This window comes from Canis lupus, chromosome 14 (genome assembly GCF_003254725.2).
Source record: "Canis lupus dingo isolate Sandy chromosome 14, ASM325472v2, whole genome shotgun sequence".
Taxonomy (NCBI): domain Eukaryota; kingdom Metazoa; phylum Chordata; class Mammalia; order Carnivora; family Canidae; genus Canis; species Canis lupus.
Window position 1 is genome coordinate 60,750,928 of NC_064256.1, and position 25,078 is coordinate 60,776,005.

General features: G+C 39.5%; 1 long non-coding RNA gene across 4 annotated transcripts; it reads right to left on the minus strand.

Moving 5' to 3' along the window:
* Positions 1 to 1,566: 1,566 nt before the first annotated feature.
* Positions 1,567 to 20,135, minus strand: LOC112678077 (uncharacterized). Of its 4 annotated transcripts, none has more exons than XR_003147367.3 (6): positions 20,084 to 20,135; positions 19,351 to 19,479; positions 9,929 to 9,996; positions 8,250 to 8,375; positions 5,416 to 5,593; positions 1,567 to 2,048 (listed from the first exon to the last, which is right to left on the minus strand). It is a non-coding gene; the product is annotated as an uncharacterized LOC112678077 (long non-coding RNA). The 4 variants fall into 4 exon arrangements; XR_003147368.3 differs by lacking the exon at positions 1,567 to 2,048 and adding an exon at positions 2,056 to 4,204; XR_007402160.1 differs by lacking the exon at positions 1,567 to 2,048 and having other exon boundaries at positions 4,211 to 5,564.
* Positions 20,136 to 25,078: the final 4,943 nt, after the last annotated feature.

Genomic DNA, 25,078 nt, shown 5'->3' on the forward strand with positions numbered 1-25,078 from the left:
TTCTAAAAGATGGGCCGGGAGGAGCATTTGAGGAGGAAGCCTGAGAGCACACGGCCAGGAGATGTCCAGAACAGAAAGACACATCCTAATTTCCCCTGCTGCCAACTCTGCTGGTGGTCTCCTGTTTTGTGATATTCTCTCAGTTAGTAATAACTTTCTCTGACTTACACTGCAGGTTCTTTGCCCCTTTTCATACTTTTATATTTGAGGATGTTAGCAGCTTCCAGTTGCTTTCTTGTCTTAATTCTGAAGACCTTTATTCCCAAGCACAATCGGGGACCACACTGAGAAGTAGAAAGTCAAAAAATAAAAATTTTTTAAAAAATTAAAAAAAAAGAAGTAGAAACTCACAGTATTACCACTTATGAGCAAAGTATTAGTTACTTACCTTGATATTACTTACCTTGTAATGTCAATGAAATAAGAAATAACATCAAGAAGAAAGGAACAGCCTGCTGTCTTCTATTTCCAAGCTAAGTATGTATTCTTTCCTGATTCATTCTGAACATGGTTCATTTGAGACAAAGCGGTACAATTCTACCCCATAACTACTACCATTTTTGTGGTGTAACAGTCTTTTGAAAATTTCTCTGATGATTCCCATAATTGCTCTTTTCATATTAAGATTCTCTGGTGCTAAGTATTTGATAAATATGGCATCAAAGCCTTTATTATTTTTGGTGAGGAAGTGGGAAAAACAGTTGGAGATTAACCAGTCTCAAACTCGAAGATAGATTCTAAAGGAAGCATGGCCTTAGTAAGGGTATTTTTGCAATGGAATCTATAATATACATTTCATTCTAGCTATAGCGAGTGTCTCCTGTAGTTAGTAGCCTTCTTTTAGGTGAGGGTTGGCAGTTTGTTAGCTGGTTATACAGAAGTTAATCTGATTGTTGATTCTAACTCCTTGATAGATTTTATTTACAATATTCCATGTGCGTCATGTATATAGTAAAGGAAATAAAATTCTGGAAAAAAGGCTGTGTGTGTGTGTGTGTGTGTGTGTGTGTAATGAGCATATGTACGAGGGGGCACCTATTCGTGCAAATGCTGTAAAATATGAATTTTTAATGAGCATATCTCAAGAAAGTGAATACTAACCTACAGATGGCATCTAAACATGGATTCCTAGCATGCTTCTTCAAGGTCCATTACTGTTTAAATCCTAGAAGTAGGAAGCCTTTGCTTATATAGTATCACTTCCCTTTAGGCTTCAGGTATTTGAGACCACCTGAAGTTCTAAGAGCTAAACTTCAGAGGCACATTAGAACTTTGAGTGTTCTGAGATTTAGTATGAGCAATTTCCTTGCTCTTTTAGCTGGCTGGCAAATCATTTACTCCAGTGGGAAAATTTTTCTTTTAAAAATGCTCATCCCCCCCCCCAAAAAAAATCTCAAAATGGAGTTGAAATAGGAGCGCTGTGTACTTGCTCCAGATACAAACCTACCGAAATAGAAAAGCGGTCGGTTTTTTAACTTACACCCCAGTGGGAAAATGGGGGGAATGAGTTTAAAGTAGGGAAGATAGATCTAAAGTTCTTTCCACTAAATAAAGGAACAGAAGAAATTACCAGACGAAGAGAGTTAAACTTTATTAGTGGAAGTGTATAAATACACGTTCTGTGCCAAAAGACCGGGAGGGCAAAGTAGCACTGTCCTGGAGCTGGATGTCCCTCCTTGTCCACCCCCAAGCCCAGGGCCCAGCAGCAGGACGGCGCCCTGGGGTCTGACAGTCCTGGGTCCGGGTTACAGGCGTCCAGTGACACCCGCGTGTATCCCTTACACAGGATGGAGATTTTTAGAACCAAAATCCTAACCAGAAGGACATGTTCCATAAACAAGAGGGAGCCAAACCGAGCCCAGAGCTAGAAAGGAAAAGTTAGTGGCGGGCAGCCCGGGTGGCCCAGTGGTTGAGCGTGGCCTTCAGCCCAGGCTGTGACCCTGAGGTCCTGGGATCAAGTCCCACGTCGGGCTCCCTGCATGGAGCCTGCTTCTCCCTCTGCCTGTGTCTCTGCCTCTCTCTGTGTGTCTCTTATGAATAAATAAAATCTTTAAAAAAAAAAAAAGGAAAAGTTAGTGTCTATTTTACTTTTCATCCTGTCAACCTAAATAATGACATAAACAGAGGCAAACTCCAAGTCGTCAAAAAAGAGAAGTTTCTTGGGGAACAGAATAGGATTCGGAATTTGAGACACACCGACTGTAGCGAGCCACAGGCCGGTTCTTTGGGGGTTTGGTGCACGCTGTGTTCACAGGCAGGAACGCAAGACAGGAGAGCTCAGAGCTTATAATATTAGAATTTTCTTAAACGATAAAGAATTGATTAATGGTTACCTGAAATCAGTCTCAGAAACAGTTTGAAATTTTCTCACGTTTTCCAGAGGCAGAGGCAACACTGACCCAGATCAAGTCAGTCTGGAAAACAGACTAAATTAAGCTTTGTTTGTTGGATGAAACTGGTTTTATCTGCTCCAGAGTTTTCCTAGGCCGGTTTCCATTTGTTTTTCATTTTAACCATTCTGCTAGGTCACACACCTCCGTGACTCTGTATAGAGTGTCGCAGGTTGCCCCAGTCCTGGGTCGGTGATACCACGGTCCTTCCTTGGCTTGTCGACCGTCACTGGCGTCTCTGCCTCCGGCGTCCTGAGGCCCAAGCTGTTGCGCGGTGACACTCAGAGAGGCCGGGCCTGGGCCGGACCCTGTGTCCACAGATGCGCTGGCTCTGGTGGCGTCACTGGCCATCAGGACGGTGGGCACCTGGGGACCATTTCCAGGAGGCCTCCCCTCCAGGTCCGTGGAGGGGCCGCCGGGCCTCACCTGGGCCATCAACAGCATCATTATGTTTGGCGCCCGTTACCCAAACCCTCCGAACTCCTCAAGATGACCTGCCTGACATACAGCAAGCAAGGGACCCAGGAGCACTGACCCCTCGGTGCATGCAAACAGATTTTACAATGCTGCCACTGAAGTTTTAAATCTTGAAATTTAAAAAACAAACAGAAACAAAAATTTAAAAAAAGAACTTTGAAATGTAATAGAAACATTGCCAGTGTCATGCAGTTCTCAGGAGTTAAACGTGGCCTTAAATTCTCGGCATTTAAGCCCACTTTATGTAATATCTTCATGCCTAATAAAATGAGGGATAATCCAATATTACAGCCTAATTTGTGTGACTGTCCGAGCTATTGTTAATAAGAGAAAAACTGCCTCTAGGGGTCCAGACTGAAGCGTTCCCAAAATTGAGAAGGAAACAAAGAAAAGGAAAATACAATAGGACAATTCATTATGTTGGTTATTGCAGCGAAATGCTGCTGGTTTGTGTCTCCTCAATCACAGGCGAAGGATGTGACACCGCCAGAAATCACCCTTCTGCGGAGCCGTCAGTCACCGATGAGGTTTCATCATTTAGATGCTTGTCCGAAGTGGGGATTTAGAGCCGCTGCTCCCGGCCCTGGCTGCCCCCGGAATGATAATCACGAATTAAGGGGCGAGCAGATGCCTGGAAATAAAAGTTTGCCCTGGGCTGCCAGGAGCCCGAGGACAAGGCCAACGGTCCCCATAAGGCCGTTGCAGTTTAAGCGCAGGATCGTCGATGCGGCCCCAGCCTACCAATCTGCTAATAAGCATCGCCGGATATCGGCCAGGATGTACACATGTGGGCGATCTTAGGAAAAGAAACTGTCTCTGAGACATATCCTTTTTTTTGCTTTTCTTTCTATGGACCTGTGCCTACTCCGCATACCTCAAAGCCGCGACTCAAAATTAATTCACCATAAAGAGAGAAACAGGCTGGTAAAGATTGTATTTATAAGCTCACAGCAAGAAATATGTGCCTAAAATGGGATTTATTCTTTCTTATTACTGTTGGAGTGGACACTTAATTTTCTCCCTAAAATGAAATGAAACTTTTAGAAAATTTATGGCTGCTGAGAGGACAGTTTCTCACGTGCCAGGCTATGTTGGCCAAGTCGAGAATAAATCATCAAAGCAATCTGACTAGTACCACAATGCTGTTCATGCAAAATAATATTTAACTTTCTACCCACATAAAGCACGTGTAGGACAAGCAATCTCATGGATAAGTTCACTGCATTCTGTGAAATAATTCCCTAGCATCACGGACAATTAGCATTCTTCCTCCTTCCTTCGTGCTTAGCCTTTTCATACTTCCCCTCATTCCTCGTCCTCTCACCACTGCTACTTCTCTGAAAATAAAAATGTCTTTATTATGGCACCGGAAGGTTGGCTTGGCTACCCTCCCGCCCTCAGATGTCTTCCTTCCCCATTTCCCCTCTATCACTGGGATGGATGCTGCCTCCTTGGAAGCCCCTCTGGGTGGGGGGACCAGGGTCATAGCCACAGCCTCCGTCTTCCCACCCTGTTGATAGGACACCCTCCCGTGGTGTCGTTCACTTAGATGACACCAATGATGACTGAAATCCCTTTACAAATATGCTTAGATTCTTTCTACAAATACCCTTTTTGCTTGAACGCATACTGAGATTTTTTTTTTTTATACAAACAAATTGAACCTTATCTAACAATTACATGGCTTAAAAGCTTTGAGATGAAGGATTGTCTTTGTTGTTTTGTGCCTCCGAATAAATGCTGCACCACTGACTGGGGAAAGGGATCTCTGGTTAATGAATTATGAGTCCACATTATAATAATAATAATAAAATACCCTAAACACCCTTATGATGTAAAAACAAAAACTGTAGTACAGTATTTCTGAGTGCTTCCATGCACCGGACTGCATTCACCCTTGGACCCTGTGACCGCAGGACAGCTGGTGCCACCACTGGGCCTCGGGGCCTCGGGCCTTGGATCTATTCCATTTGCTCCCCGTGACCTCATGACACATCAGTCTACTTTGAGGGACGTGACTTGATCATTGGAGAGGCAGATCCTGCGTCCACATCCAGTGTGCACCAGGCCTCTTCTACTCTCTCTTCATTCCTGTGACTCTCGCCAGCAACTGCTCCGGGTCCGGGGCTCAGCCTCTAATCACACGCCTGAAACCTATGGCTGCTGCTTCCTCTGTGCTGCTTAAGCCTCTGGTTGCAAAGCTTGCAGGTGTCAGGAAAGATGAGACTGCCACCTTAGTGGCAGATCTTGCTAAAAAATTATTTGCTGATTCACATTCTGTTTAATCCAAGGGACTTTTCCTTAGGCATCTGGGCAGCAACTCTGAGGGTGAGGAAGTCCTGCTATTAGGGGAAAAGTCTAACTGAGCACCTAATAGCTGCCCTTTGGAAGAAAAATGACACATGTTTTTATTTTAGGAATTCAACTTATCACGGGATAGTCATGTGAAAATGAAATCAAGTTAATCATCTCTCTCTATGAAAATGTGCTCCTGTTCATACTAGTTAAACATTAGGACTTACTAAAATCAATTTTCTAAACTGCCTACCTCAGAGAATTATAGCAGACGGGAAAAGTATATAGGAACCATTCCGAGGTGAAGCTGTGCAGAGGGAAACAGGGTCCTCGTGCTCACAGGAGGTGCGTGGATCATTTGAGGGAATTTCCATCATCAATCTGATTCTTCATATTCATTGTCTACAAGGCTCAGAGAGGCAGTGATGATTCTGAGGGTTCGAATCAATCAAGAGAGGCACAAGGTGTTGTTTTCCTCAGTGGAACCCTGAACCCTTAACACTGCAGACCTCGTCTTATTAATCCTCACATCGCCCGAGTCCAGGAGAGAACTCAGCTGCTCAACTTATGTTTGTTGAGCTGAAACAAAGTGGGAACTAAATGAGTTACCCCAAAGTGCTTTTTTTAAGCATGGAATTATATATATGATATTTTAGAATATCTATATATAATTATATATAATACCTATTGTATAATACCTATATATAATTATGTATATGATATTATAGTTTGGAGTACCTAATTCTTTTTTTAAGATTTAGTCATTTGAAAAAAAATATTTAGTCACTTGAGAGAGAGAGAAAGTGTGTGAACAGGGGGTGGGGGGAGAGGGGCAGAGGAAGAGAGAGAAAGGGAAAGAAAATCCCAAGTAGACTCCACATTGAACCCCGAGTGAAGCTAGATCTCACAACCCTGAGATCATGATCTGAGCTGAAAGCAAGAGTCAGATGCTTAATCAACTGAGCCACCCAAGTGCCCCTAGAATACGTAATTCTTTTTTTTTTTTTTTAGAATACATAATTCTTATTGTAACTTTATATGCATTTAGTTATATAATTTCTACAACTCTGGAATGTGCACTATTTTTATCTTCCACTTTATATATGGGAAAACTAAGGCACAGTGAGTTTAAGTAATCTTCCCAAAGTCACATAGCTAGTAATGGACTCAACCAGGATCTGAACCCAGGATTCTCTTGTTCCAGGGTCCATGTTCTTAATCACTGAGTACTACTTGCCCTTCCTAAAGTCTCATAAGAGGATGCTTTCCTAAGGCATTGTATACTTGGTCATGCATACAGTTGTCATTTCCCTAATTAATTATGCTGTTATTTCTTGAACTTTTTCAGGAAGCATCTGAGGACTACTCACTTTGAATCTGATCCAGCAAACCCTTGAATATCCTGGTCTGTGTATAGTTGAATAAGTACATCAAAAGAAAATCCTCACATCAGGGGAAAAGGTAACCACAGTGGGACTCTTCAGAGGGAGCACAGAAATATAGATTATGCTTGAGTTCTGGAGTTTCAGAGACAAAGGCATCATTCACGCACATATTTTATGACTAAAATCCCTTAAGAAAGGAAAAAGTAGGGGCAGTACCCAAACTAGAACCTAGATCAAAGCAAGGAACCCTGAGGTCTTTGGGTAGAGCTTGAAGCATAGGAAAGGAAAGCATAGTTTTCTAGGGTCAGGCTTGGTGTGTGGTAACAGCCCAAACAATGTGTGGAGAAAGGACAATGGTGGCCAGCTCCGAAATTTCTGCCAAGTGTTGTTAACATTACAGGAATATTCTCCAATTTGGGCCTTTCATCTTCTCTGTTAGCAGATTGATTACAAATTTATCAGATTAGTCAGTTGGCATCTGTGGAATAACGTACAGAATGGGAAGGCTTTAGAGGGAGGATGCAAGAAGGGATGGAAATGGTACAAGAATAATGGCTTTCAGATAGCAATGAGCCCAGTGGTGGAAGGCAGATTGCAGGGCTGAGCATGGAGATGGAGATGGGGAACCTGAAGGGACACCTGGCCATTATTTGTACTTGAAAGTGTGGGTTATGAAGGTATTTTTAGGGTAATGCGCATAGTGAATAAAATATCTTACTAGGTACAGAACAAGTAGCTATGCTCCTTGGGTCTTAGTTTTCTCATCTGTAGTGACTTCTGTGGCTCCTTCCAGCTCTAACATGTAGAATCTACCACAAAGTCATCAGGGCCAAAGTCAGCTTGAATCGCTCAGCAGTCAAAACCAACCAACCAACCAAAACAAACAAACATCTGCCAAGAGCTTACAGAGTCTGAGAAGTCTGAAGACCTAACCCAGCCACTCCCTGTCTCGTACCGCCTTTGCCCTTCAATAACCCCGAAGGTGCCTGTTTTATCTTCAAAAGCTACCCAGAGTCAGGGTACCCTAAGTATTCAAAATCATAAAATTAAATTCAAAATCAGTGAAAATCTCAAAATCTTCTCAAGGAATTTAAGAAGGATATGAATGCTTACACTCACTATAGAGATCCCTTCAATTACTAAAAAAACCAACGTTACAAAATCCAGAAACAGCTCTCCACCGTACCTATTCTGCTACGCTGAGGTTCAGCACTGTGTCAAATAGGAAAACAAACACACCGAAAAATCATCTTACGAGTTTCCTAAGGGCACAAGTTGTCTGAAATCAAGTCCCTCTTCTCTTCCTAGAGAGTGATAAATCTGAGATGAAAACAAGTCACATACGCAGAAGGAATGTAGAATCATTGTCAATTTGTTTACAAATATGTACTGTTTCTACACCATATGGTTTGAACAAAGACATCAGAAAGTGAAAACAACAGCAGGTCTTGGGCAGAGCCGTCACAGAGACAGCTCAGTTCCCAGGTCTGCGCTGTTGTCCGTGAAACGTCCGCTCACAGTCTGTTTCATCACAGGCACTCTGTTTTAAAAATGCATTTACAGGGGTGCCTCGCTGGCTCGGTTGGTGGGGCATGCAACTCTTGATCTCAGAATCCTGCATTCAAGCCCCATTTTGGGTGAAGAGTTTATAAATTAATAAACTTTTAAAAATTTGATAAATAAAAATGCGTACAGAACTCACCTTTCTCTTTGCTCCTATGGATGAATTAAATCCATGCTTTGCACCCCGGGCTTAAAATTAGAGGACCCTTTTCTGTTCCAGTGGTTCTTCCTTTCAGGGATATTATTTAGCCTGGTTCCTCCAATACTGTCAAGAACAGCAGATGGTAAGGGCGTAGCAGATACACATGAACAGGCACGAGCTGTTTGTCTTCAGGTGCCACAGATTGCAACCATGATGCCTCTGCTCTTCATCTTAGTGACCCCACCTCAGCCCCTTCACCTCTCCCTGCCTCCCAGCTGTTCACAGCTGCCTGAGAGGTTAGGTCCCTTTTTGTTCTGTCCCCCTCCCCACTGCTACTGATGGTCCAGTATCTCCTTCCCTATCACACTGTAGTCCACACTCTTCTTTAAAAGATACCTATGTATTAAACATCTCACCTAAAATAATGAGTTAATGAATTCTAATGAAGGTACTGCTTTAAAAATACATATTTAGAGAGACAGCCTGAGATAGACAGTCGATATAAATTGCTTTTGGAATCAAAAGATATACACATTTAAGTGTATATGTTTCATGATATAGTGACTTTTCTTCTTTTGACTCTAAACTTTATAGTCTTCCCTTGTAAAATAACTATAATCTATAAGAGACTTACTGAGTGCTGACAATGCCAGCTATTGTGCAAAGCATTTATTTGCATGATCTCATTTTATCCTCACAACTGTCCTATGAGCTACGTACTACCCACTTCACTGTAACGTAAGATTGCGGCTTAGATTAGAAAACTCAACTAGATCTAGGGTACTGACCTACATTTTTCTGAATCCAGCACCAAAACTTACCTTACAAGGTTGTTATAAGGATCAAATAAGATGGTGCATAAGGGCCCTCTGTGGGCCATGAAATGCTAGGTAAATGTAAGGCACTGTCCCACCCAGGACATGAGATTTAAAAATCTAGAAAGTTTAAATACTGTGTTGAATTGGGAAGGAAGACAATGAAAGGGCAGAACGTAAGCCTACAGACTTCTTATTATGGAAGACTGGGATTTGGCATTCCAGGAGGGACAAAATATTGTACAAGAAATGCATAAGCAAAATGCAGTTTGTGGCTCAGGTAAGAGAGAAAGAAGACTTTGGGGGAGGAAACTTAGGAATAGAAAAAGATACAGCAAGAAAACACTGAATTTACTAATCACTTACTTCTTCTTACTTCAGTTTTCTATGTCACTATTATGAGTTCCTCCCAGACTATCCAATACAATGAATAAACACCTCTTCATACTATTTTTGGGACTATCAAAGAAAAATTGCACTGGATAGGTTAAACATGGAAGGAAGACTTAATTTAAGACTATTACAGGGGCGCTTGAGTGGCTCAGTCAGTTGGACATCCAACTCCTGATTTTGGCTCAGGTCTTGATCCCAGGGTTATGAGTTCAAGTCTTGCACTGGGGTCCATCCACCCTGGGTGTGGAGCCTACTTAGGGCTATTGCAGTAGGGGAGATAGGTTGAACTCAACTTCTCCAGAACAGAAAGTGGTGATTTTTAAGTACCACAAAAATACTGATGGGAAAATACTGATGGACATTAGCTGAGAGAGTGATCATTATGACCAGGACACCTGTTAACTGGCACCTAACAAAGTTAGGCTCCTACTCTTCCACAGACACCAGGAGACAGGCGCTCTAACTTACTTGATGATTACATTTCAAAGGTCCCAAGTCATTGAGGAAGATGTTCCTGGACTGTACAACTGGCAAATCTAGGGGGCAGAGAAAGAATTTACAATGGCAAGTTTTCTAAAGTAAATGCTCTAAGAAAAGGTATGTAAGGGGCCCATAATAAGGAAAACTGTCTAGACTTTAGTCAAGCTGATGGAAATGTTAAGGCCATCTGAGTCACTATTAGGCACACCAGATAATTAAGTCCCTTTTTTTTTAGACACTCATCCTGGGAACGTCTCTCCTCTTCATTCAATCCAGGCTCCCTAGGCCTACGCTCCCTTCTAGGCCTAACAGCATAGTTGTCAATCTGGGATTTTACCTTTTCCTCTTTCTCCTTACCTGGAGACACCAATTTAGTAAAACATGTTAATTTGATAGCATACACATACATCCTTCATTAACAACTAAGATATAACACAAACAAATAAGTTTTTGAGACTTGTCTGAAAGTGTGGTCTCCTAGTGTTAATCTTGACAAATCACTTGGACGGGTATAGAATTCTAAGTTAAAAATCATTTTTCCTCATAATTTTGAAGATATCTTTTCCACTGTCATCTAATTTCCAATGTTGCTATTGAGAAGTCTAATGCCACTTCGCCCTCAGTTCCTTGAATATCAATTTGTTCGACCTCTAAAGGCTTTTAGCAAATTCCTGTTATCCCTGGTGGTGTGAAATTGTGTTCATTTCATTGGACTCTTAATGATCCTTTCCCTCTGAAGTCCTACATTCTTCAGTGATTCAGACGTTATTGGATAAATTCTTTGAAAATGTTCTCCCTTCTATTTTTCTTTGTTCACTCTTTTGGGAACTCTTATGAGTCAGATGTTAGAGATCATGGATTTAGCATCCAATGTCCTCTCCTCTTTTAAACTTCTTTGCCTTTTTGTTCTACTTCCTCAATTATTTCCTGACTTTATAATTCTTTTATTGATTTATTTTACTATATTTTTCATTTCCGAAAGCTTGCTGTTTCTGCTGCTGTTTAAAAATATTCTGGCTTTTGTTTTATGAATGAAATATAATCAATTCTCTGAGAATGCGGACTTAAATATACTTAAATATACTGTTTTTTCTTTTGTCCTCTGGAGTTTCTGATTTTTGACTAATTATATGGTTGGTTTGTCTTTCAACTGTCTTTTAAGTTGGAGGCCTTTTCGAACTGTTGGGTTATCCTTGGCTGACTGACCATATTTAAGAATGCAGTACTACAGTGCCACGAGGAAGTTCACTTTACCAGATTTATGGAGTGTTGAAATTGGAGCACAGAGGTTTCATTAGAAGACCTCCAAGTGTCATATCTTTGCTAGGTATTGTTTGTGCACTGAACCTCATCTTGTCTTTTCTCTATTTTTCTCTGTCCTTTTCTGTGTCCCCTGAGGTTGACCCTGAGAACTACACACCAGGGCTCCCTAAATAACTGGACTGAGGGCATTTTTCCCTGCTCTCCTCCCTGCTTCAGCAGTCTCTTGCAGTATCTGTAACTCTCCACACTTCGTTTCTGCTGAGAGGGTTCCACTGCACTGTTTTACTTTTCACCAGGGAAATAATTCCCTCCTTCAGGTTGTGCCTTCAACCCTGGGGATATAGTGACTTCTTACTGTTGCTAGTTGCTAGGTAACTCATCATCCCTCCTTCGTTCATGCACAGACTGTAAGTACTTCCTTCATTAATGTCTCTTTGTTTGAATTTGCCTAGAATGAGTCTGCTTTCCTGCTAGGGTAGTATCCACAGGTCTTTTCTTTGGAACACTTCAGTTTCTCCAGAGAAGAATTCTGTAAGATTTATCCAGGAAAAAGGGAAAGCCTATTCTTGACTTTGAATGCTCACAGAGCAAGGAGCACTGAGGTGGGAGTTCAAGTTTCCACATATAGTCTTTATTGTTAGTTTATCATTTACCATTTTATTGTAGCAGCTCTTCCCTATATTATGTTATTCAGGTGTTTTTGAGATTTACTCTCTACAAAATAAATGTACAGTTTCTTGGTAGGATTAAGCTACAGGAAATGGAAGAAAGGATCATCAGGCCTAATTGATGTTCACAGAGGCTTTTAACTAATTCTTTTTGTATTCAGCCCCATCTTGTGTAATCATGGGTGCCTCTAAGTCCGGAATCTTTGCCAAGTTCCATGGCATAGATTGAGCTGCTTCTTATTGATATATGCATTCAATGTTATAAATTTCCCTCTAAATGCTGCTTTCTCAGGATCTCCAAATTTTGATAAGTTATGTGTTCATTTTTATTTATTTCAACATATTTTTAAATTTCTTTTGAGTTTTTTTGGTTTGACCCATCCATTATTTAGAAGTATGTTGTTTAATTGCCAAGTATTTGGGGGATTTTCCAACTATCTTTCTGTTATTGATATCTGGTTTAATTCCATTATGATCTGAGAGTGGATAGACATTGTGTAATTTCTATTCTTTTAAATTTGCTAAGGTTCATTTTATGGCCTAGAATCTGGTCTACCTTGGTGAATGCTCCATGTGACTTTGAGAAGAATGTATATCCTGCTGTTGTTGATGAAGTACTCTGTAGATGTCCACTATGTCCAGTTGATTGATAGGGTTTTGAGTTTAGCTATGTCCTTATTGATTTTCTGCCTGCTGGATTTGTCCATTTCTGATAGAGCAGGGTTGAAACCTTCAACTCTCATAATGGGTTAATCTATTTTGCCTTGTAATTCTATCAGTTTTTGCCTCATATGTTTTGATGCTGTGTTTTATGTGCATGTATGTTAAGATTGCTATGTCTTCTTGGAGAAGAGGGGAAAAACAAAAAGGTCAAATAGGGACTTTTATGTTTACCAAGTGTTTTACGTTATGAAGTCTCTCCTTCATGTCTTCCAAAACTTTTCCAAACAACAGTATAAAACTTGTTTCATTCTCTTATGCTTTTTTGGCATGGTGGGCTTTAAGGGCAAAGTGCTGTATCCCACTATGAGTTCATGCAGCACATGAAAAAAGCAGCATTTGGGTTCTGTTTCTCTTTCATTTTCTTTCTTCATTTCTCTTTCCTTCTTGTCCATTCAATAGATACTAAGGACATTTTCTTAGGTATTATACTAGCCGCTACAAATTGTAAATCTGTATTTTTGATACATTTCCAATATGGTTGTAGATATTGAGAATTGCATTGATATTATAGAAAAGTGAGGAAAATGTGTAAAGTTTCACAGTAATGAACAGAGCACTTGGTGTGGAGATGAACAAATGATACAGTCTCCATCCACAAAGGGCCTACATTCCAGACAAGGGAGATTACAACATAAGGATTAATAAAAGAATAAAATAGATAATAACATTCAAGATAATGCAAAGATATGTGCAGGGACAGTGAACCTGAAGATGAGTGACCCATTTGGGGTAGATAAGCCAGTCAGTGTGGGTGCAGGGAAGGGTACAAGTGAAAAATTGTGGAAGGTGAGCCTAAGGGCAGATTGTGGAGAAACTAGTACATTTTGAACTCCATCCTGAAAACTGTGGAGAGATTTTCAAGAATTTTAAGATGAGGGATGGGATATAAACAGATTGACATTATTAGAAGACCACTTGGGTGCACTACTGGGGATAATGAAGTGGGGCACGATGGGAGGCAGGGAAACCAGAAAAGAAGTACTTGCAATCTGGTCATCATACATACTCCATGTTGAAGGAGCTCTCACAGTGGTAGGAGATCTAGAAATGAAGGCGGGGGTGGGAAAGATATTGCAGTGGGTGGTTAAAATCTATAGAGTCTGATGATGGTTTATTAGGCTGAAAGAGGAAGCAAAATAAAACCATGAAGAAAGGTCTAAAATGATTCTTGGATTTCTGGCTTTGGTAATGGATTTCAAGGGATTGGAAGATCTTGTGGAGATCTTAAATTGCACACAAATGATGTTTGGAGAAGTAAGATTTAACAACAAAGAGAAAAACCAGATAGAAGTAATGGGTCTAATGAATATTTGCTTGTGTGAGATTAGAGGCTAAACATTTCTAGTTAAGACTCAAATTTAATTGAGTTTCTAATGATTTTTCTAGTATCCACAACTCAAGGAGTCCAAAGGAAGCTTATAAACTCCAGGGGGAAATGTAATCCCTATGCTGAAACTGAGGCTGGGTACATTTGATGGGGTGTGGGGAAATTACACTGGGTCCTTCACTTTAACACCTGGGTAAACAGCCTACTGTACTGTCCAGTGCCCACATGGGAATAATATTAACAGTAACAGGAAATATCATCAAATGTGTGGCCTTCTATTTGCATATAAACTGTAGCTAGACAGGCAAATCTGTAGAGGCAGAAAGTAGAATTATGTTTGCAAAGAACTGGAGGGGGGAATAAGGAGTGATTGCTAACGAGTAATGAGATTTCTTCTTGAGGTTATGAAAATATTCTAGAATTCAAGAGTGATGATGACTGCACAACATTGTGAATATACAAAAAAAAAACACTCAATAGCCTACTTTAAAAGGGTACATTTTATGGTATGTGAGCTATATCTCGATTTTTTAAAAAAGGAAATAGCTAAATCTCAGGGCCTACATGCCACTAACCAGACCAACCAAAGCATCCTCACTGGTCCTAGAATCTTTTAATTATAGCACTATCCTCTGAGCTAGGCTCAGCTGCTTTTACTGGAGACCTTCTGTCTTGGCCAGTAGAAGCTTTGTTTAAAGTAATGACCTTTATAACACCCCTGGTCATCTACAACTTCTCTTGTCCTTGGGTTGGAGATTATTATCCAAGAACCAAAATAGGAAGGACAGGGAGAGAATCATTCCAACCAGCCCAGATGAGATGTATCTGTAGCTTCTAGCTGATGAGGGCCTTTTTCTGTAGGACATAGAGACTTAGCTCATTGAAGAAATAAGCACGCACGTATGCACATACACACATACACACACACACTTACATGCACATCCAAACATACCTGCCAAGAAATTGCAATCTCTATTTCCTTTATTTTCATCATGTCTGAAACCTAATCAACTTTTCAATTAGGCTAGAAAGTAATGATGATATATTGAAATTTAATTTTAGTAAGACTGGAATGGATTTTCCTTACCAAAAACTAGATACCATGTGCCTTTTGCTAGCATTACCCAATGAAAAGATCATGGGCTTCAAAGTCAAAAAGATAAGTGGTTCACCTGGTAGTGTGTGGCCTTGGACAAGCTGTTTGGAGCACTGTAAGCCTTTGTAGTTTCTTTAACTCAAAACTGAAGATAAAACATACCTCAAAGGATTATACACCGTAAGATATGCCAAGTATCCAGCAGCGTTTGGTAAGATGTTTTCAATGAACATGGCGTCATTCTCTGTTATGACAAAGTGTCTAGTTCTCTGTCTTTTTACCTAATCCCACTCTCTCCTTTTCCTTTTCTATCTACCTTTCTCTCTTTCATTCTCCTCTTCCCTCCTTTCCCCTTCTCCTCCCTTCCTCTCTTCTACATTCCTTAAGAAAATGCAGGCTGTATGATTCTTCTACCAACAAAGAGACACCAAAATCTAAGATTCTATAAGATTCTTTGGATGTCTTCTTTTTTAAAAAGTAGAAATCATCCACCATATTTTAATGTTGTTTCTATGAGTCATATAAGCACAAACTAGAGAAGGTGATGGTAGTTCAGTGATTTTCCACTGCTTAGGCATAATAATGCAGCTGATAGGTCTCTCTGGCCCTTCCATCATCACTTTCAGCCAAGCCATGTTCAGTTAGCATATCATTTGCTTGTTGGCAAGATGGGTACTTTAATATGCAGTAATAAAAAAAAACAGAACCCAAACAGGAAAATAGAACATCTTTTTAATAACTGATGCATTAAATGAGGAACCATTTTCTTTCATGAGAGTATATTATTTGACCTTCTACAGAGACAAGTTCATTGGATTTAATTTTGAGGAACCGATTACATTTTTTTTTATAGCCAGAAATGGTTTGATTTGACTGAAGTCTGGTTAGGATGCAAAGAGGCTATTAAAATGATTCTTAGTATTTTTTTTCCTAAAGAATGGTCCATTAATTGCCTGTGGATATTTATCCCTCAAACCTCCTACTCTATTAGGCTCAAACCAGAGTTATAAGATTATGATGTTTTTATTGATGTAATTAATAACAAATGTTACTCATTAGCTTGGTTATAACCAAATTGGACATATGACAAATGTACTCAGGGCCTTGCTCCAGTGAATTAATATAGATATGAGGCAACATATTGACCTCAAAAGATGAAATCAAGAGTACTACTGTGGAAAGAAAAAAAATAGAGGAAACACTTTTTTTTTTTTACCAAGTTTTGGAAAAGCAACAAATAGCGATTTTTAAAACTAATTGTTCTTAGGTTTCTCAGAACACCATGCTGAAATAATTCAAGACATCTGTTCAATATACAACATCAGTTGAAATATTAAAAGATAGTTTAAAATAGCAGAAGGAGGAAGAACACTACGAAAGAAATAATACCCAGCATGCAGAGATTAGATTATGGGCAAGATAAACAAATAACCCACCACATTGCTCCACTCTTCATTCTTCAACCAAGAAAACTCAGTTCCTGTTTAATCAGAAAAATCTAAGGAGTAACAGCAATGAAATGTTCTGCCCTATTGTAATTCTGTAAATTGTAACCTTGAAAATCATACTCAGCTGTGTACCAACGGATATCAAATGTGAAAAGGCACAGGGAACTGGTTTCCTACATGTAGTCTAAGGGCCCAGAAGAAGATTTCAGATCAGGCTACACTAACTTGGAATTTGTCTCTGGACTGAGTTGATATTGACCTTCATGTTATTTGAAATCAGAACATGGCAAGGATTTTTCTTTTATTTAAGTAAGTAATTTTCAAGCTTTAAGGAATAACTATTACTGTGCTGATCCCTGGCCCGCCTGACCAGGTATGTTGGGGATGGTAGGGAAATGAGGAGCAGTAAAAGAGGTGGACTCCAGTGTAGCAGACATTAGGTGGCTAGAGAAGACACTGGATCCCACAAGGCTAGGGTAGTTACCGTCGTATCCCATGTTATAGATCAGGAACTGAAGCTGAGAGGTGCTTGTTCAAAGTCCCACAGCCAGGAATCAATTCTGTTTTCTGCCTCCCGAGCCCACATTTTCCTCATTACGCCATCTTCTAAAGATGATGCAAGATTCTTATCAGTGCAAGGGCACTCGATCAACAAAACATCTTTATGAGAAATCTTCCTCCAACGAGAAAATTGAGACCAGGCCAGTGTGTGGCCCAATGTTCCTCATTCCTACTCTTACTAGTATCCCTCTATGGAGCCTGCACTTCTCTCTTCTCCGTGCCCCTCGGATAGCAAGGTGAGCGGAGGTTGCAACAGGTAGAAATGAAGACGCCCCACCTTCCTTCACATGAACAGGTCACCTGTTATGCACTGTGTGAGGGTTCAGAGAAATAGGATACAGATCCTTGTTAACAAGATGCTTATAGGCTGATTAGAAGAAAAGGGCAGGATCATCCTTGCTATTATCCCCCCAAAATAAATATGATGAGAATTTCAGGCAACTGTGGAGGAATGTCAGAAGGGATATTTTGGAGTAAGAGGACTTTCAGAGGTCCTACATGTTAAACTGCATAGGTGGGAGTTGAACTCAAAATGCATGAGGATATGTAGACCCATATAGGCGTGAAAACATTACTCCATTACTTTTCTGTACTCCCTTTCTTGTTTTTAGTACTTTCACACCTAATATCCTGTTGTCCATCTAGGGTCTCCAGCTGCCCATACCTTACCTTGACTATGCAGGATAATTTATGCTCAACATGTTTTGTCTTATTCCTCATTCCTAAAACTCTACTCTCTTCTGAAAATTTGAACTTAAGTGTCGACTCTCCCAAATAAAAATTTTGTGTTAATAGGAACAGGGAGTCAGTGTTGCTGGCAATATTAGCCATCAAGTTAAGCTATATGGGTATTTTGAATAGATCACAAAAATCACTTCCAAAGGAGTGCTCATTATATATTTTTGCTCAGAACATATCCTGAGACAATGGTTCCTAAACCAAACTATCTTCAGAAGTTTATAATTTTATTTTAACTTTAAAAAACAGTGAATACAATCAATATTTTTAGCCAAGTAACTAACTTGAACTTTCTTCAGGTTTCCTTTTTTTAATAAAAAAAAGAGATCTAAATAACTTTGGTTAGTCAAAAAATTCATTTTAGATACTGTAAATGTTTCAATATTTTACCCATGATTCAATCTGCCTAGTAAAAAAGAAATTTACTTTGGCTTTATATTCAATTTTTTACTGTATTTTACAATTACTGACCCTTATTACATATTGAAAACTGAGAGTCACATGTAACAATGAGTTACATGAGACAAACAGAGCCTTGTCAATGAATTCTGTCTTGAAGAAAACTAAAAAAAATAAAATAAAATAGAAGTTTACAAATGCTTGCCATTTAGCAAAATTTTAGCAAATCCCTGAGAACCACTATGTAGGTAAGCTCTCTGCCTGGTAGAGCCAATCTCAGTCCACTCAGTAAGCTTGGATAAGGGTCGCAGATCCAAAATAAGGTACATTTATGAACATTGGTAAGAAACAAGTACTAGCTATAACCTGCATGAACATGATTGGCTTTGACATTTTCTTAAGAAATACCCCTCCAAGGAGAAGAGTTATAAATAGGTTGCTCAGACAACTGTATTTCTGAAATCTCAATAAACAACTCCCTGTGCCTTATAAAATAAAGCATTTGAAATATAATTAAATTGGGAGAACTATAATCTTGGAAAATCTTTAATCAGAAAGATAGTATCATCAGAACTAAAGTTTATGGTGATTACAACATTCCAAGTACACAGATTCAATAGCAAAAATTCGCCAGTGTGGGGGGATCCCTGGGTGTCTCAATGGTTTAGCGCTGCCTTCAGCCCAGGGCGTGACCCCGGGGTCCTGGGATCGAGTCCCACATCGGGCTCCCTGCATGGAGCCTGCTTCTCCCTCTGCCTGGGTCTCTGTCTCTCTCTCTCTCTCTGTGTGTCTCTCATGAATAAATAAAAAAATAAAATCTTTTTAAAAAAATGGCCAGTGTGTTTCCATTACTGTCTAAGGGACTGGTTAATTCCCATCTAGAAATAAAGACTTATAATAGAGATTGGTGATGAGACTTCCTCAGTCTCCACTATTCTTTTAATTGTCCCCAGATTTGTGTGACTCCCCACCTTGTAACATTATCATTACTGAGGAACCTTCTAATAATGATTTAATTTCATAAATAAACTTTCTTATAAGAAAAAAAAAAAACACAATTTGCTGCCCACCTCCATGGGATGCTAGTCTACTTCTTAGTTTTTGTTTTTTTTTTAGCATAAACTAACAGCTGGCATTACTGTAAACAAATCAATTCCTTCTAAATGACTCAATCATTTAGAACTTACCTGTAACTAGAGTAAGAAAATAGGGTTTTAGTACTGTAAATTGGAGGACATAGGATGACCTCATCCAGGAGCATTCTCTGAAGCACCGAGACCCAGCCTATGAAAAGCAGCTCCGTCTTTTTGCTTGCACTTTCCTCATAACCACAGAAAATGTTAATTTTTAAGATCAAGCATCATTATTCTCATCTTTTTTGCATTCATGTTTTGGACTAATTTCTATTGTCTTGGTCTCATTTTTGGAAGAATAAATTACTTATTTACATTGATGTCTTAAGAAAGCAAATTTGTAATTCTCTTACTTTGAATAATAAATGCCAGGCATAATTTTAGAAGGGGACAGTGCCTTGAAATCAATCAGTAAATGAAAGAGAGTAACTCCAAAAACATGATGGAGCTGAAACGATAAGGACTGTTTGTGTGATGAAGAGATGCCAGCTGTCATAATGCCAGCATTTAGGGCGTTTAGGGTGACAGAGGCCTTTGGTCAAGCAGAACAGGCTCAGTTCATAACCTGTGTGGGGGCCAAGGGCAGCCCACCCCAAGATGGTTCATTTCACATGAACATTATTTCGCATGAAAAACAATCTAAACCAGCAGATTCAGGAAAAGCTTTTTACCTCCCCTTCAACTGCCAGTTTATACCAGGAAGAGAGTATTAACAAAGATTCCTCTTTTCCTAAGAAATTTATCTACAAAATTGGGTGGCCTTTGTTTTCTAAACATGTCCTCTCACCTTCCTGCTAATGGTCTCTCTCCCCCTTAGTGTCCTCAGACCCTTCCCCTCTCCTTACCTCATCTAAGTGTCATGGTGCTTCATTATCTTTGGAATTTCATGTTCGCGTGGATTCTAAATTTGACTTTCTCTTGTTAATCAGTCTCATCAATTTGATTCTTAATCCAACTAGAAGCACCTTAAAGGGCAGAAGAAAATTCTTCTTCCTCAACACCCGCTTTATCACAACTACGAAAAACTATGGAAACCCTTTTGAAGAATTGTAGAATTTTGGGGGACGCCTGGGTGGCTCAGCGGTTGAGGGTCTGCCTTTGATTCAGGGCGTGATTCTGGGGTCCTGGGATCGAGTCCCCATCAGGCTCCCTGCATGGAGCCTGCTTCTCCCTCTACCTGTGTCTCTGCCTCTCTCTCTGTGTCTGTCAGGAATAAATAAATAAAATCTTTAAAAAAATTGTAGAATTTTGGGGCTGGGTAATACTTTAGTGGTGAGCTAAGCCAAATGCTTAATCCTTCTGATGAAAAGAAGTTTCGCCAGAAGTCCAAGATTTGCCTGCCATCACACGGTCTCCTAGGAGAAAGCTGGGACCTTTGGACTGCTGGTTTAAAGCTTCCTATAGCTCCACCCTCATTTCCATCTTAACTTGCACTGGGGGACAGAACTTTAACATGCCCTTTAATCCTTGCTGTGGTTTCATCATTTAGAAGCACTACATTAAGTAAAGGTAAATAATTATTCTATGTAGAGCTACCATAGGCCTCCACCCTCACTCCTCTGAGTCAGTCTAATATGAACAATTGACTCTTGGGTTCAACATGTGTTTTGAGCGTATATGCATCTGCTTAGGGGAGGACAGAAGGAACCGCCGCTCTGCTGAGCAGAAAGTTTCAGCTGCCAGAAAGAAGTGCAAAGGAACCAAACCTATTCCAATGAATAAGATAAAGGAATTGCTCACAGGAAAGATAGTTGGAAACCAGGTTGACATTTAAAAAAAAAGGGCTCTGAAGAATTACTATCCCGAGGGAAACTGAACATGTATTTCTTCATTTTAAATAATTCCAAATTGTATCTAAATAATCTTTTCCCACACTAGATAAACATTAAACGAAGAATGACTCTCATCCAGTATATATTCTTCCATATGTGATAATAATTCATGAGGAAGGGATCCCTGGGTGGTGCAGTGGTTTGGCGCCTGCCTTTGGCCCAGGGCGCGATCCTGGAGACCCGGGATCGAATCCCACGTCCGGCTCCCAGTGCATGGAGCCTGCTTCTCCCTCTGCCTGTGTCTCTGCCTCTCTCTCTCTCTCTGTGTGTGTGACTATCATAAATAAATAAAAATTAAAAAATAATAATAATAATTCATGAGGAATAACAGCTTTCAAAATGTTTGAGATGTTTTAAATAATTAACTACAGGTTATTTTTTTTTTTAATGGCATCATAGACTGTTTTCTTTGAGAAGTAGGTTTTCCCACTATCTGTTCTTCCACAAATCCAATTTAATTAACCCATTCTGTCCTTCAAAAATATACCAGAAAAGTGTTTGAGAGCAGATGGCCCAGGGCAATTTGGCTGCGGGACAACTCAGGGTGTAGACCTTGTGGACTGTGTCCGTAGGATCGCCTCCTTTGTGGAGCAACACACCTGCCTCGAGCTAAACTAATGTCTAAGGCTAAATGGTGCCCGGCCATCCTGAAATCACTACTAAGATTTCAAGAGCTGTCCTGGAATTAATGCATAACTTTCCTTGACGTCTCATTCATTCACTCATAAAACACTTATTGGTCAACCAAATGCCAAGTACTGTGTTAGGTCCCAAGAACACCACGTTGTGCAGAAGTCCTGTACTTAATGAGCTCAGAAGCTAGTTCGGAGATTTCTTATTTAGCCCCAATTACACCGGTGTAATTTCAAGCTGGTTTCCATTCTGACTGGTCAACATCTACACACTGCTGGGTTTTAAAGGTTTTGAATACCCTCTCTCACCTTGTTGTTCATGATGATAAACTTAAGGAATACAGAAGAACTTAAAACACAGCACTACATGAGTTTGAATCGAGACTTCTACAAGGTCCAGTGAAAGAACCCAGCAAGGAGCATGGAGTTCACGTGACGGCATCTGAGAAGCCTTCACAGAGAAGACACTGGAGCCTTAAAGAATACAGTTGAGAGTGAGGCAGGAGTGGGGGAAGGGGCTCAGTGGAGCAAGGGAAGCCTGGGCCTTGCTAGAATTACCAGGGTAGACTCTTCCCAACCGCGTAGTATTCGGAAGCAGCTCAAGTCATACAACCACAATATATATAATTAAATATAGCAACTCAGTTGGACTTTTAGATGTTTAAATGTTTTAAACATTTAGATGTTTAAAAGATAAGACTACCATTCATATTTTTCCAAAATATTTAAGGATATCTGGGAGCATTGTTTATACATAAATAAATAAAAATGGGAAGAAAGCAGAAAATAGCTAAAGAATAGGAAAGCATGTAGCTCCAAAAATTGTTAAAGAGCTTCTTCGATATAGAACCTTCTTCTAATTCTCCCTTTCTGGATGCCAGCTTTCACTAGTCATTGAATTGTGGAGTGAGGACGCACAGGAGGGACTGTGCGGAGGACAGATGTCTTTTGGCTGTCTGCCATTCTCTGAATTGGGGCTGATAAAACACTGAAGTACAATAATAATGGTAAATTATTCTGTCTTGTTCCAAATGATTTTTTTAAATTTTTGGAGAGCTTTCAAATGCTTTTGAATTAAAAGAATGATTGCAATCCTAAATTTTAGGAACATGAGAAAACTTGAAATGATCCTATTATTATAGACTTGAGGTACCTTCATTCTTGATACATATTATTTTATATTATTTTACAAATCCTTCCATGTTTCAAGATCTAAATAGATTTTTAAATTTATTTTTATTTTTAATGATTTTTAAAGATTTTATTTATTTATTCCTGAGAGACCCAGAGAAAGGCAGAGACACAGGCAGAGGGAGAAGCAAGCTTCATGCAGGGAGCCTGATGCGGGACTCGATCCCAGGACTCGATCCCAGGACCTTGAGCCAAAGGCAGATGCTCAACCACTGAGCCCCTAAATAGATTTTTTAAAAAAAATTCTTTGAGCTTTAACTTCTTTATTTTAATAGAGAGACTAATATAAACTCTTACTTAAATGTATACATTAAAAGTATATGCAAATATCCAATAACACAGAATATTGCATATTAACTTGTTAGTTGAATTATCATTTATGAGTAAATAAACTTAGAGATTATGAATGATACCAGATGGAGAACCGAAAGCATCAATGTTTGCTGTATTTTGAACTGTATTTTGAACCTGGGAGCTTAGCGAGCACCATGCCTCAACCCTGACCCCCAGAGCCCGATCTGAGAATGACAGAGGGTTTCCAAGAGTGAACCTGCTTTGTCTGTGTGCTTCAGTTAATCTGTCCCAGGTCGCAGCAAATCAGAAAGCTGTCCCATCTTAATCCAGAAAGAATAATTCTGAATTTCTTTCATTTCCAAAGTAATCCTCAATAGTTTCCAAGTGGTTGAAATTTCGGACCCATAAAGTAATTAATACTTTATTCACTCTTCCTTCTATTATTTATGAAGAACAGTAACTTTTCTTTATGAACATTCTCCTTATTTTATTATCAGCAAACTGAAGATCATCAGTAAAAGAGTTCTCAGTTTTCCTGAATGAACTTTCAATATTTTCACAGAGGTCTCATTTTCTAATCTTTACTTATTTTTATGAGTCGACCCTAAGACCTTTATTAGATTGTTGACATTAAAGATCATGTGTCAATGATTAAAAAGATGAATTCATTTATCATACTTTAGGTGAATTCCATATTTCTATACCCACAAGCTACCAAAAGGCCATCTTGTAAAGTTATAGTTAATTGACTGAATTAGCTACTAATGATACTTAAATAAATAAGTTACTAATAAGGATTAAGTGACATGAAGAAATGCTAAAGTGTTACTCTGACATATAATATAAACAAGATAGTGTCAGATGCCATGTAGGATCTTATTTTCCAGGAATTGACAACAAAAGCTTATCCTGGGTGCACATGGCCTGTATTTTAAGAATAGAGAACTTACAAATATCAGGACCAACACTTTTCTTCAAGGCTTGTTCAGAGGCAACATTATGGCAAAACTCCATATATAAGTACCACCGCACCTCTACAATTACCCACCAAATTTTAGTTTTCCCATTCCCAAGATCTATAGGATATGAATTCCATAGATGATCAGATTTGAGAGCTGCAGAAGGTGGTATTATTAGAACCTACCACCTTGCAGAGTGTGATATTTATAAGAAATATATGTAGAACCAAAACAAAAACAGAGTCATTTATGTTGGGAACAAAATGGAGTTGACCAACACAGATGCACTAAATAAAAAGAAAACTTAACCTTACCTAACATAAATTGCAGAAATTTACAGCTTTTCTCAAAAAAAATCAGCAGAGGATGCCAACCAGTCCCCAAACACCAAGTCTGCTTGCATCATCTTTGGATTTCCTTGTTCCCCTGACTCAGTTACCCTAATGCAAATAAAGAAGACCACCAGGCAACCAATCAGCTGAAAAAGCCAAATAACTTCCATATTTACCCCATAAAAATCCTTTAAATTTGTGAGCAACTCAGAATTCACAGCTCCCATAGCTTTGAGTTTCCCAGCTTGCAGGTTAAAACCCTTGCAATAAATTCATCTTTCTGCTTTGTTTTACTCTGTGTGCAGTTTGCATTTTGACATATACCCAGTTGTCCAAAATATATTTCTTATGTATATTTACTTGATCTCCATCCATGGTTCCTAGCTCACTTCTCCCAAAACCTCTGGAATTTCCTGAGGGATAAGGGAAATGGAAGCATCTTTTGTTATAATATTTGGTCTCTTGTCATCAGTTTCTGAAATTGATTCAGAGCCATAAAGGTTAAATGGACACTTTATTATTCATAATAAGCCTCTTTCCAG